Source organism: Equus asinus, chromosome 15, assembly GCF_041296235.1.
Source record: "Equus asinus isolate D_3611 breed Donkey chromosome 15, EquAss-T2T_v2, whole genome shotgun sequence".
Lineage (NCBI taxonomy): Eukaryota > Metazoa > Chordata > Mammalia > Perissodactyla > Equidae > Equus > Equus asinus.
In genome coordinates this window covers 27,877,193-27,891,985 of record NC_091804.1, presented here as the reverse complement: position 1 = coordinate 27,891,985, position 14,793 = coordinate 27,877,193, and the positions used below count along the sequence as shown (strand labels likewise).

The 14,793-nt window shown below is 47.3% G+C and overlaps 1 protein-coding gene across 13 annotated transcripts in view; it reads right to left on the bottom strand.

Annotated features, from left to right (window-relative positions):
* The window catches only part of EPB41L1 (erythrocyte membrane protein band 4.1 like 1), a 117,509-nt gene that overhangs the window by 73,641 nt on the left and 29,075 nt on the right, over positions 1-14,793 (bottom strand). The window lies entirely within an intron of this gene.

The following is a 14,793-nucleotide window of genomic DNA, read 5'->3' as shown; positions in this document are numbered from 1 at the left end:
GAGGTCTGGGAGCCACACTCCTGGGGCCCGAACATGGAAGATCTGGCCACATTCCCACTGGATACAGACATCCACCCAGCCTCCCATCAGGTGCCTGAAGTGTCAACTGAGGTTTGCATCATCACAGCATCACAAATTCCTTGCGGTCAGAAGAGACCTTGGAGAGTATCATTCAGAGGCTAAGAGCAGTGAGAGGCTACGGGAGAAAAGCTGCTTGTGTATGTCTGTGGTCCTGTCTGCCAGAAGATGCTGCAGCAACACCATCAATCAGCATCATCATCACAGAGAGCATTTGAGACCCCACTATGTGCTGGCACTGCGCCTAGCAATTTGCGTACATTTTCAGTTTTTAATTCTTTACTGCTCTGTGAGACAGAGATTATATATTCCACCCTGATTTTATAGGGGAGGAAACTGAAGCTCAGAGCAGTTAAGTCACTGGTCCAAGGTCACATTGCTAGTGGGTAGGGAGGCCAGGATTCAATCCCAGAAATGCCTGATTCCAGAGCCTGTGTTTTTCCATCATTAATCCTGCACACATTTGGTTTAATACAAATTTACTGTGGAGATGCCGGCCATGTTTTAGTTCTTGTCTGGGGGGTAGCTACACAAGTATGTGTAGACTTATGCTCTATGTAATTTTCTGCATTTATATCATAACTTCAATAAAGTTTTATTTTTAAAAAATGTTTTTGTCCTAGAGATGAACACATGCTAGAGATTTTCAGATGTGAAATACTCTTAGTATTAGAATCCGAAGCTAGAAAGCTGTTTTTCTCTTTTTTCCTTTTTGACCATCTTTCCATTTCAGCCAGGACTGTTCTGAAGATTTCATAAACCCCCAAGCCAGGCCCAGCAGAATTTCACCTGCTGTCCATTGCTCAGATCACATTTTCTTGCATGCACCTTCTGGGCCTAGGTATCACCCAGCCAACACTCTGATTCCAGAAGCTGACATTGTTCTGCAGTCTTTGTAACCATCTCTTCATCCACCCAACTGCAGGGACCAGACAGTCAGAGCAGCCGCTGCATCCCTGGTTAATCCCTAACTTCACGGGGCAGCCAGACAGCGATGTCTGGATGTTCCCATCTCCTTGCATGCTGGGCAGAGAAGCCGCCTTTGTGGGTAAACACAGCCTTCTGCTTAGGCGGGTCCTGCCAGACTCCCCTCACCAAGAGGGCCCTCTGTGACTTTTATCTTGCTGCCCAAAATAACCATTGGCTTCAATGGTTCTCTGGTCATGAATCAGATTCTTGTGACAGCCTGTGAGCAGCTTGAGGACAGGAAGGGCACGTTATCCCTCTCGGCTTCCCCAGTACACCAGGGCGAAAGTTTGTGGGATTTAGCGAGCTCCTCTGTGTGACCGGAGGGACCTGTGGTAGGGAGTGCGGGCTCGCTAGAAAACAGTCATGCTCTCTGCAAGCTCAAGATTAGGGAAAGAAAGACAACACTGACACCAGCCAACTTCAGTAGAAGACAAAAAGTACTAAAGTTGTAAGAAAAAGATAAAGTATTTTGGGAGTTCAGAGGAGAAAGAGATTAGAGGGGAGCAAGTGTCAAAGAAGGTTTCAAGGCAGAGGTACAACTTGGGTTGAGCGCTAGAGACAGAGCAGGATAGTCTAGACAGAGGAAATAGCATAAAACAAGGCATGAAGTTGGGAAGTACAGAATAGACTCAGGAACCTGGTCTCGAATGGCCCAGAGGCCGGGATGCTGAGGGCTGAAGTTGGGGCTGGAAAGGCATATGGTGCCAATGGAGCCTCGAATGGTATACCATGTGGTTTCCTGCACTGTTTAGCAACTAGCTGCATGTGACTATTTGAATTTAAATTAATTAAAATTGAAAAAAATGTGAAATTCATAGCTACATATGGTTAGATACCATATTGGACAGTGCAGATGTAGAACATTTCCACCACTGCAGATAGTTCTACTGGACAGCACTGATACACACAGCAGAGAATCCAGAAGAATGAGCAGAGGCATGACATGACCCGAACTGGCCTTTAGGAAGATTAATTTGTCCCTGGTGAAGAGTAGCTGACAAAAGAGTACGAGAGGTCTGGACCCACGGGGGCATTGCAATAATCCAGGCAAGATCACTAATCACTTCTCTTCCCTCTGTTCATCTCTTCCTATCCGTAAGCAGGAAAGCGGAAAGCAATGGTTCTCAAAGTCTGGTCCCTGGAACAGCAGCATCACTTGGGAACTCCTTAGGTGTGCAAATCCTCAAACCCCACCCGAGACCTACTGAATCAGAAACTGGGAGGTTCAGAGCAGCAACCTGTGCTTTTATCAGCCCTCTCATGATTGTGATGCACACTCACTTGTGAGATCTACCAGCATAGAGGCTAGGAGCCCATATTGGTTCAAAAATGACTCTACACTCTGGAGTCAGAAGACCTGGCTTCATGTCCTGGCTCAGCCTTTTACTAGCTGTGCTCAATCTCTTTGTGCCTCAGTTTCCTTATAATAACTACATAGGGTTATTATAAGGACTAACCCTATGTGGTTATTATAAGGACTAAAGGAGTTAATACATGTACTTTTCTTAGAAGAGTGCCTGGCATATGGTAAGTGCTCAGTGAATGTTAATTATCATTTTTAATCCTCATGCTCCACTTCATCTAAACTCCTATGGCACAAAGTTGAATTCCTCCCACATACAATGGACCAATATCTGTCTCTTACCATCAGCTATAATATCCTGCCTGTCCATCATATAATATTCTTAGGCCCACTCACCCATAGCACCATTTACTTTTTGTTCAAGCCCACAGTGTCAGTTCCTCTCCCAGAAGGCAGGGGCACTTCCTGTGTCAAGGGGGCATTCCTGTCAGGGGAGAATGTTGAGGCACAAGAGGCAGATTTAATGTCTTGAGCTAAGATGCTCTGTAAGGGAGCAAGTCAGGAGATGCCCATGAGTCATCCCCTACGAGAGCACCTGGGAATAGGAATGTCTGGAGGTGAGTACCCAGCTGCCCACTGCCATTGAAAGCCTCAAGCCAGATCCATGGCAGCCAAAAGGGCATGGGAGATGGTACCTGGGGTTCTGCCTACTGTAGGTAACTGAATCCTGACTTAGGGAACCAGTCAGGGGATGATGGTGTCAAGACACCTGCATTCTGATCTTGGCTGTGAGATCTCGGGCAGTCATTTTCTTCTCTGGATTCAGTTGCATCACCTATAATGGGAGGGGTTGGACTAGTGTGGTTCTTAGCCTTTGATGGGTCATAGTTTCCTTTGAAAATGTGATGAAAACTGCAGAGCAGCTTCTCCCCAGAAAAGTACATATGGGCATACGTCCAGACACACACACATTATGTGCGCGTGTGCACGCGCACACACACAAACACACATCTTATTATAATTTCAGGCATCAAGAGACCTCATGAAGCCCAAACATAGATCACCCCCTGGGTCTATGGACACTTGGTTAAGAAACCATGGCTAGATGGTCTCTAATCATCCATGATTAGAAGTCAGCTGTATTTGTATCAAATTTAAAGGAACCCTATGTCAAAAATTTCACCAAAAAGATGAGATTTGAAATGGGCTTTCATAGGATTCAATTGTTGATGGGCTAAATGCTGTGCTCCCTCCCAGAGCCTGCCACCCCCCCTTATCACATTGCCTCTGCAGTCTCCCTCCCCTTCCTGCTCCCCCCATTCAGCAGGGAGTGAGCACACAGTCCTGAAAGATACCCCTGCCCCCACTGGCTCTGCCACTTTCCAAAGAGGAGACAGATTGTCCCCAGCCATGAGAGAGTAGAATAGGAGGAGCCTGGCCTGCCTCTCGTTCCCCCATCCCAAATCCCCAGCTCAAATGCCAACCACTAAAGAGGTTCCCAGACGCCACCCCCCACCCCCAACATACACACACACACACACGCAAATACCCACGCGCGTGCCCTCCCTCGCATAGCCACAGCCAAGGGACTGCACCACCAGACAATTGGTGGTGCGGTCACTCAGAACAGGCAAGAGTTATTTTTAGAGGCCAAGTGACAGGACAGTGAGAGCAGTTCCACTCTGTCAGAGCTACTGCTGCCACCACAAGCCCTGATGAATCACAGCTCACTACGTGAACGTACATGTCTGTCAGCACAGCCAGAGAGGCTGCACTGGCTTCTAGAACCAATGTCTTGGATTGGTGACCACACTGATCACACCAAGCTGAGCCCAGGATCACACCAGGGGCAAGACTGCTGGGCCTGAGCCAGTGCAGCTGACCTAGACCAATAGCCCAGCACAGCCCAGCACAGCTTCCCCGACCAGTACAGCCCAGACCAGCCCTGCCTGAGCCACGCCACCCAGGGGCCTCTCTCTGCAAAAATCCTTTTAGAGTGACCATTGATGCTTCCCCCCCTGCTCAGCCCATCTGAGTAAGCCTCCCACCTCCCATACCACCGTAGTCTGGTTATTAAGGCAATGAGCACCCCATAAATCAGGTAGCTTGGACAGCGTCAATGTAGCCATCAACTGGTTTCATCTTTCTGGAGGACACTTTGGAAAAGTGCAAAGCCTTAAAAGTGTGCACACCTTTTAACCCAGAAATTTCTCTTCTACGAATTTATACTGTGGGAACAACGGATTGTCACAAAGATGTAGTTATAAGAACATTCGTCCGTTACATACAAGAGTCTTGTCTTATATACCAGAGTGAAGCAAAAAATTGGAATTAATATAAATGTCCAAAAATAGTGGGCACATTATATAAATAATGATGCATACATATCTCGAAATATTATCCTGCTGTTAAAACATAATGTCGTGGATCCATGTGATTCTATCTAATAACGTTCATAACCTAATACAGAATTTTAAAAAGCAGATGCAAACTGGTATATGTAACATATGATCCAATTTCTATAAAATAGGTGTTTGTGCATGCATAGAAAAAAGAAAACTGGCAGGAAGTATACAAAAAATGTTTGCAGAAGTTGTTTTATGACAGTGGAATTATTTCTTTTGTGCTTGTTTGGGTTTTGTTTGGTTTCGTTGTTCATTTTCTGGTGTGTATATGTGTGTGAACATATATTATTTATATAAGAAAAGCAACAAGAAAGGCCCATTACCCTCCCCTCACTCACATCTTCTTGACTGCACCATTCAAAGCCCTTCCTGGAACCTCAGCAGAGCCCCCACCCGATCGGCCACCACTCTTATCAACTCTCCCTCTGGCTTTGAACTTTGTTGCCCTCCTCAGTTGCCCCCTGGAGTTTCACCAATTGGGGGCCCATCCAGCCATTCCCCACAGTCCCCTGCCACAGGCCTTCACAGTGAAAGTCCCCTCCTCCAGCGCCCAGTCCAGGAATCTCATCCAGACGGAGAGAGTCCAATCCTTTTGCTTTACAGTAAGGGAAATAATAATTACTATAACAAAGATAAGAGCGGTGGTGAATCTCCACATTGACACTTTGTCTTCCTGTTTATACAGTACTTTATCATACACATTTCACTTAACGCTCACAACGGCTTGTGAGGCAAGCATTACTACTATACCTATTGCACAGATGAGGAAACTGAGGCCCAGTAAGCATAGCAGTACAACTCTTGTCAAAGGTCACGCATGAGTCAGGATTCAAGTACAGGTCTGACTTTGACATCTAAGTAGTTAAACAGAAGAACTGAACAGGTTATCCTGAGCCCATGTTCTAAGGAGACATATGCTACAGAGCCCCTCCTCCCAGCTGAGCTCACAGTTGCTACACCACCGTCCCCCGCCTAGAACCCCACAAAAGCCCATCTGGGGCCACGTGCCCTGCATCTCTGCACCAGCCTGTCACTCCCTCCCAGGTCTGGCAACGGGTCCTTGCTGCCTCCTCAGGTCTCCTAGCAACGAGACAGCCTGCAGCGCCACTTTCTCCACCTCTGGGCTCCTCCATCTCAGGCCCATCTCACAGAGGGAGCGGGGAGCCAGCAGGCTCTTCTCATGGGGTTATAGCACCTACAGGTGGCAGGGGCAGGGAGACAATGAGATGAAATCAGTCTGCATGGCCCCCACTCTGGGCCTGCTCCCAGCTCCACATTTGGGGCCCTGGCTTTGGCTGCACTATCCTTTTCTTGAGCTTCTGACTGTCTGCTGACTGGGACAAAAAAAGAAGCTGAATCCTAGGGCTTGAATTCTAGTCAATTCCAATTTACTTTTGCATTTTTGAAATGCATAGAATCTTCCCACTAGAATATTAATACTAAAAATAGCAATAATAAAAGCGCTAGTAAGAAAACAGCTACTTTTTCTTTATTCAACACCCACCTGAGAAGCAGGAGCTATTATCCCCATTTTAGAGATGAGGAAACTGAGATGTAACTTGCCTAAAGGCTCCTAGCTAATGAATAGCAGCACAAGAATTTGAACAAGTGTGTCTGACACCAAAGTGTATGCTCTGACCACTCCACCACACTGCATCTCTTAGAAATCATCTGGTCCTACCCCCTTACCACATAGATGGGGAAACAGACTGAGAGCAGGGAAAAGATTTGTAATCAGCCAGCAACTACTATGTGCGACACACTGAGCTGCAAATGATGAGAAGTTTCAACTTGCACCTTGTTGGATGGATGGCCTGTGACCATATGTTGATAATTGTCAAAACTGAGCAATAGGTTCATGGAAGTTCATTATACTATTCTCTACTCTTATGTGTGTTTGAAATTTTCCATAAAAAAAAGTTAAAATAAAGAGAAAAGGATGACAGAAATATGGCTGATGAGCATGTAAATTTTAAGTCTGTCTTGAACTTACAAAATCAGTAAAATCACCCACACTTACAGATATTCTGCTCTAACAGTTTTGAAGTTCAGGAAAAGGCAAGTGTACTGGAACTCACTTAGTAGCCTTTCTTTCTCCATCTTTCTATAAAATTTTCTGCCTGTGTTGCTAGGACACCAGGGAGCCAGGGAGAATCCCAGTCTGACTGGCTGGGCCCTCTCCCTTCCTACACTGCCGAGCTGGGGAGTACAGTGCCCCTGCCCCCAGGGAGCTGACCCTATTGGGCAGGCTCTCTGTGGATTCACAAGTCACATGATGCAGAATGACATCCTGTCAACTGCTGGGAGAGAGGCAGCTATAAATTCAGAGAACTATGATTAGCAAGCAAACAGGCCTCTCACAAAAACTTCCTAGCAGTCACAGGGCCTTTGCTCAAGTTGCTCGAAGTTTCCAGAGAGCAGACACACAAGGCAGGAGACCGAATGACAATGTGAGCATGAATGAGAGAGAAACAACCCAACGGAGGCAAAAAATTTGATAGACAGGCGGAGAAAGAGAGGCCACTGGGGGGCAGTACAGCATAATGGTCAAGGACTTTGGCTGCAGGTAAGAGCTCTAATCTCCACTCTAACGCTTCCTAGCTGGGAGACTTTGAGCAAATAACTTCACCTCTCTGAGCTTTTATTTTCTCAGCTGCAAACTCGGGATAATTCTCCTATGATACAGAGTGGATGTAGGGATTGAATAAGGCAATACATGTCAAGTGCTTAATCCATCTCCTGGCACATAGAAAGCACACAATAGTGGCTTAAAAAGAGTGTCAATCATATGATCTAGCAATTCCACTTCTGGGTATATACCCAAAAGAAGTGAAAGCAGGATCTTAGAGAGATATTTGTACATCCACGTTCATAGCATTATTCACAATAGCCAAGAGGGAGAAGCAACACAAGTGTCCAACAAAGGATGAATGGATAAACAAAATGTATGGAATATTATTCAGTCTTAAAAAGGAAGAACATTCTGACACATGCTACAACATGGGTGAATCTTGAGGACATTATGCTAAGTGAAATGAGCCTGTCACAAAAGGACAAATACTGTAAGATTCCACTTATATGAGTTATCTAGAGTAGTCAAATTCACAAAGACAGAAAGTAGAACAGTGGTTTCCAGAGGCTGGGGGGAGAGAGGAGTGGGAAGTTACCATTTAATGGGTATAGAGTTCCAGTTTTACAAGACAAAAAGTCTCTGGGGATGGAGGTGGTGATGGTTGCACAACAATGTGAATGTAAGTAACACTATTGAACCATACACTTAAAAATAGTTAGGCTCAGGGGCTGGCCGGTGGGGTAGTGGTTAAGTTTGCGTGCTCTGCTTCAGTGGCCCAGGGTTCGTGTGTTTGGATCCCAGGCGCAGACCTACACACCACTCATCAAGCCATGCTGAGGTAACGTCCCACATACAAGATAGAGGAAGATGGGCACAGATGTTAGCTCAGGGACAATCTTCCTTAAGCAAAAAAGAGGAAGATTGCCAACAGATGTTAGCTCAGGGCCAATCTTCCTCACCAAAAAAAAAGTTAGGATGGTAAATTTCATGTTATGCATACATTACCATGATAAAAATTTTTTAATTAAAAAAAAGTGTCAACAGAAAACCAAAAAAAGAGTAAGAGATGAAGCTAGAGAAATAGGAAGAACTGGAAAAGTGAGGCCATATTAAGACAGAAATGGAGTGATGCAAATGGGAGACACACAATTTGCATGCACACCCTTTCAAAGCCATCAGGCTCAAATGGAGGAAATTTTCAGCAGGGATTTGCGTGTCCAGGACACTCAGGGTCTGCTCTCTACTCTCAGTTCTGCCTCCACTGAAAAGCTGTTCTGATGATCTGTGGGAGAATCTGGCCTCATCTCTCTTCCCTTCCTAGAATCCACAGGGAAACAGGGAAGGATCAAAGCCCAGAAGACAGTGAAGGAAGGAATAACAGGTATACATGGCAACTTCCAGGTGGTAGAGAAGCATGTGCAAAGGTCCTGAGCTATGAGCTCTGTGTGGGGAGCACTCCAGGGTGGCACAAGTTCAGGTATGTAGAGGGAAGTGGGAAGGAGAGAGTGGGGCAAATGGTGAAAGGCCTTTACTGACCACCTACCACATACTGGACACTGTCCCACATCATCATCTCAGCAATCTTTAAAACAATCCTAACAGGCAGGTATTAAAATACCCATTTTATGGAGAAAGAAATGAAAATTCAGGTAGATAAAGTGACTTGCCTGAGGAAACAGACAGTAAACAGAGTAGGGATTCAAAAACCAGCTGACTCAGCCCATGGGATATCAATATATAAGGCCAAGACCATGGGCTCTGGAGTCAAGAATCTCAAATCTCACTCTACCCCTCACTAGCAGTGTGATCTGGAGAAAATCACTGAACATTCTGAGTGTCAGTTTCCTCACCTGTTAAGTGAGAATGACCATAGCACCTATGTCATACGGTCTTAAAAGAATTAAATGTAACATTGCAAGAAAAGTGCATTGCATGCAGGAACGCTAAGAAACATACAGTAACTTTTATTATTCATCATTCTTAGGCCTCTAGGCAGCCCCCACAGACAGAGCTGCAGCCATTGCTTGTCCATGGCTGAGTCCAGGGCAGTCTCTGGAGCGAGAGGCCAGGCCCAGACCCCTGAAGGAGCTCTGGAGTCAAGGCTGGGCAATAACCATGCAGGAGCAGCAGGAACATCCTGGAAATGACCTCCTCCACTCTGTTCTCCACTCCACAGCCTGGAAAAGTTGTTCTGCAGACGCTCAGCAGGAAGCACTCTAAGCAGTCTCTGTTTTCATGGGGTGAACATAATACAAACCACCAGGGCTGCCAACTCACCTACCCACTGGCCTCCACCACGGGCTGACTCCCGCCCCACAGCGCCTTCCGGGCCAGGTGATCTACAATCAGAGAACATCAACACCGGGAGATCATCTAATTCACCCCTCGTCGTACAGATGGGAACACCGAGGCCTGGAGATAAGTGGGGACCTGCTTACGGTCACACTGTGAGCAGTGGCAAAGCTAGACCACAACCCTAGGCCACCCAACAACCTGGTCTGTGGAGTTTCTGGTTTATTTGCCATCCCTACTTTTTGTTGTATCGAATTTAAGTTTACATATTCAAATTTCAAGAGGTTTAGTCACTCCTACAAGCCTAATTCAGGAAGGATGGCCTTATGGGAAAGAACTTCAAGGATAGACAGCCTTGGGTTCAAATCCCAGCTCCACCACTTCCTAGCTGAGTGGTCCTTCACTTATTTATATATCAGAAGACAATGGAGGGCAGCAGCTAAGAGCGGAGATTACAATCCTAGCTCTGCCACTTCCTGGCAGGCGAGTCACTTTACCAATCACTGCTTCAGTTTCCTCTTCTGTAAAGCCTGCCTCACATAGTCACTTCAGTATAGAATGAGAAAAATGTAAATAAAGGATCTGGTCCAATGCTTGCTATGGAGTAAGTACTCAATAAATGATGTGTATTGTTCGTACTATTATCTTTAATGCTGTGATTGGAGCATGTTGCCAGCAGGTAGGAAGAAAGCAGCTCAGTCTCAAAGCTCTTGCTCCCTCAGCTCCCCTCATGGAATCATGGAGTGTTAAAGCTGGCAAGGGCCCCATTTTACAGGCTACAGAATTGAGACCCAGAGGAAATGACTTGCTCAAGGTCATGGAGAAGGTTAATGAGATAGTTGAACTAGAATCCAGATCTCTTGACTCCTACTGACTTATTTCCATAAGCATAAGCTCTTACTCTCCAGGCAGCTGTGTTTGTACACGGATTTGGAGGAAAGGGAGGATGGTCTTTCAGACCCCAAATACCAAAGTGTAGTTGGCTTCAGCCAGAGCAGAACTAGAGCAACCTTGCCATCACGGCAGGTGCAGGCCAGAAGCAGGGCAGGGCTCTGTGCTGGCAGACCAGGCCAGCTGGGCCAACAGCCAAAGCGGCACCATAGGCACAGCTTGGGGCCCTCTCATCAGCTACATAATAAAGTAATTATGGGATTATGGATAAAATTAGTCACTTGTATAATTATTTTGCTTAGAACAAGAACAGAAAGGGCCTTTTTGAAGAGTTGCTCCTTGGCCCCTCCCAAGAGTATTGCTGCAGAGACGCAGATGAGTGAACACACACACAAACACATATACACACAGCAGTGATGGTGGTGGATGGACAGGACTGCTTGGCTTCCTGTGGCAATGCCTCAAAGTGGGGTCCACACCAACCAGTCCCAACCCTGAAAACCAGGGGCTACTTTCTCTGATGTTTGCCTCATGGAACACCTGTGTCACACTGTCACAGGGTACATGTTTCCCCTTGAGGCCCGCCATCACAGAGAATCTGGTAATACTCTTATGCATCTTCCCAATCGCAGCATAATTAGATCTGGGTTCCCCTGGCCCTTCCTTCACCATGGAAGTTGGTGGTGCAATTCCAGCAGTACCCAGGGGTCCACTAATCCAGAAAGACCCCTTGTATTGGCCACTGTGATAGAATAATGGCCCCCAATGATGTCCATGTCCTAGTCCCTAGAATCTGTGAATACATTACTTCAAATGGCAGAAGGGACTTTGCACGTGTGATTGGGCTAAGAATTTTGAGATGGCGAGATTATCCTGGATTATCCAAGTGGGCCCAGTGTAATCACAGGGTCCTTGTAAGTGAAAGAGGGGAACAGGGGAGTGAGAGTCAGAGAAAGAGGTGTGATGATAGAAGCAGAGGTTGGAGTGATGCCATTGCTAGAAGGGAGCCACAAGCCAAGAATGTGGGCAGCCTCTAAAAGTAGAGAGAGCAAGGTACAGATTCTCCCCTGGAGCCTCTAGAAGGAACGCAGCCCTGTCAACACCTTGATTTTAGCCCCATAAGGCCCACTTTCAGACTTCTGACCTTCAGAACTACAAGGTAATTAAATTTGGGTTGTTTAGAGTGAATGAGGGGCTGGAGAGAAGATGGTCCAGAGCAGCCCCTACACACAGGGAACAGGCTCTTCATACCTGAGGGGAATCAAAAACAGTTCTTGCCCCCTCACCCTGGACATTCGGGCTTTAAGGTGGCACAGCAGTGGCACTAAAATAGGCAAGATTCAAGTGGGCAAGATTTACTGAAAGGCATCCACAGCCTTTGACCCAGAACTCCCCTCCTGGGACCCCACCCTAAGAGTCATCATCTGAAACACAGAAAAGGCACTTTATGCCACATATATTGCAGTGTTTTCACAAAGGCAAAACCTGGAAACAATTTGGATGTCCATCAACAGGAAAAGAGGTGAACTGATCATGATTTAATGTACTCCTCTGTAACAACACAGAAGGTAGCTTGGCATACATCGTTCAGTGAAAAACGCAGGACAGCACTGAAGATGCACTAGGGAGGATTATGGCTACGTAAGGAGAGAGCAGAGGAAAAAAAGTTAGAAGGAAACATGCCAAACTCCCAACAATACCCAGCAGTCATTTTTTTCCTCTTCCTGTTTTCCAAAATCTCTGTACTGTGTTATTACTTTCATAATTAAAAAAAAAAAAACAGTATTATTTAAAAAACACCAATAACAGCAATGGAGCCCTGAGAACCCACACACTGAGTGGGCAAGGAGAGAAGAGGGAACGCGCGAATGAGAGCAGGCCAGAGAGGTAGTGGGAGAGCTGGGAAGAAGGGTGTGGAGTTGTGGAGACCAAGGCAAGAGAAGGAAGTGGGGACCCTTGGGAGGCGCTGGTGACCCGACACTTACCCCTACGCCCCCAACTGCGTTCACAAGGCAACCCAGATGCCAAGAAGGCTCTAATCATCAACTCCCACACATTCTCCACTGAGGAGTCTCAGAGTGCCGCCACCGTGGCCAGTTTCCCCAGGAGGAGCATTTCCAATGCAAACCAGGCACCCAGGAGAAACAATGATGGACCACACCCTCGGCCTGCACTCCCATCCCAGCCGAAGCAAAACAGAGGAGACCTCCCATAGGAGAGCCTGGCCAGGATTTTCTCGTGTCTTCAAGATAAAGCTCTCTTGGTCCATAACTCACCAACTCTACCACCTATGTTTCCACAGGGACCCACATTCCACACATGAGCACACACACACACACACACACACACACTTGCTTCTTGGGCTCTTCCTCAGCCTCTTTGAGGCATGTCCCTTAGCTTCTGTGCCTCCTTGATGTAAGCAGACACACAAACACACCCAGAGGCACATCCCGTTCACACGTATTCCCCACCCCCACAAGCTGCCAGTCTGCTTTCTTCTCCTGAGAACCCTCTTCCTCCCTCTCTCCACCCACCTCATCACGGACCCCAGACAAACCTGAGCACAGGAGGGAAGGTCCCCCAGCAATTCCCATCTGACTTCACTGTCGCATCCCTGCCTCCACCACACCCATGACCAGCAGTGGCCAAGTCTGGGCTGCTGCTTCTACAGCCCAGAGGTGGATGGAGACTGGGACACAGAGCTAAAAGCTATACCAGCTCTGGAGGTCGATGACCTAAGAAGCCGCCTCTGACCCTCAAGGTAGTGAGTCAACAAGAAGCAGGGCTGAGTCACTACCAGCTGTCCCCTATTACACCCCCATTGCAAGAAAACTGACATCTCTTACTTCAGCCCACAGCCCAAATGTAGGGGCCATCCTCCCGGTCGGCCTGTGGTAATGAGCGTGGCTGAGCCAAGACAAGGCCAGTACCAATTAGGCCGCCCTCTTTCCGCCAGTGAGCTCAGCCTCATTACTTTGCTCCATTTTCAGCTCATCTGAAAAATCCTCATTTGAGGTCCCTGGAGGATCTTAAAAGTATTATTCAAACATTAGCTCTGACACATGGCCTCCTCCACTCAGACATCACCCGCCCAAGGCAACACTTTTTCTCTCTGCTTTTTGGCACTGCCAGGAAGGAGTAGCATCTACGGTTTGTCACGTGGCATCATAGGTCCTGCCACCTCAAGCCCTCCTCAATCTGGACTTCCCCCAGCTCCCTGCCTTTTTTAGGGGAGAGACCAGGAAGGGAACTTGATGCCTCCTGTATGGCAGGCATGTCATCTCCTTCAATCTCGCAATACTCCGTGAGTTTACATTATTATTCCTGTGTCTTAGATGTGGAAACTGAAGCTGAGCAGCCCTGTCAAGGTCACCTAGCCAGTGTGTGGCCAAGTTAGGCCTGGAACCCAGGAATGCTGAGCTCTGGGCTCTTCCAACTGCCCCACTCAGCCCAGCACTCTCTGCTCTGGATGCTGCCCAGCACTGCTCTGAGCAGAGATGGGGCATCTATCATTTGCCCTCTTTGGCTTATTACTCTGAGCCTAAGTCCAGTTGGAAAGGATGAGACAAGAGGGGCTGCAGGATTTGGGGCTTCTAGGAGAGGCTTCAAAGAACACAACTTTCCCAGGAAAAAAACAAAATGAAACAATGCTAAAAGCCAGTTGCAACTCCCTATTCTGCCCTGCATCGTACAGGGACTCCTACAGGAGAGAACATGGTCAGAGCCCAAAAAGAGACCAGTTGGGAGTACAGGAGGTGGAGAAGTAGAAGATTTGAGCTGTGTGGTCATGGAAGTCAGAGCTGGAAGGACCAGAGAGTTTAGCCCAATGCCTCTGTTTTTACAGGTAGGGAAACGGAGGCCCGGAGAGGGGAAGAGACCAGCCCAATGCAAAGAGTGAGTCTGTGGCTGTGCCAGGATTCAAATGCAGGTCCTCTGACTCTTAGGTTAGCTTTCCTGGACCTAGAAGAATGAAGGGCCTAGAGCAGATGCTGCCTGGGATAAATGAATGAGTGAACGATCAAGGGGACCCATCACCTCTAGAACTGAGGGGGTAGAGCACAGAAACCAATGCAGTGCTTCCATGGGGACCCCAGCCTCGCTCTCATCTATCACCCCATAGAAGATGTAGGCAGGAGGGAGGCCCTTCCATTCACCAAAGCTCAAGCTCTACCAAGAGCCAATCACAGCCCTTGAAGGAGGAAGAAACTTTGGTTCCCCTAGCAACGCAGACAAAGGCCTCTCCTGAGCACAGCAATCAGCTGGAATAGGGATGTGGACTGTAT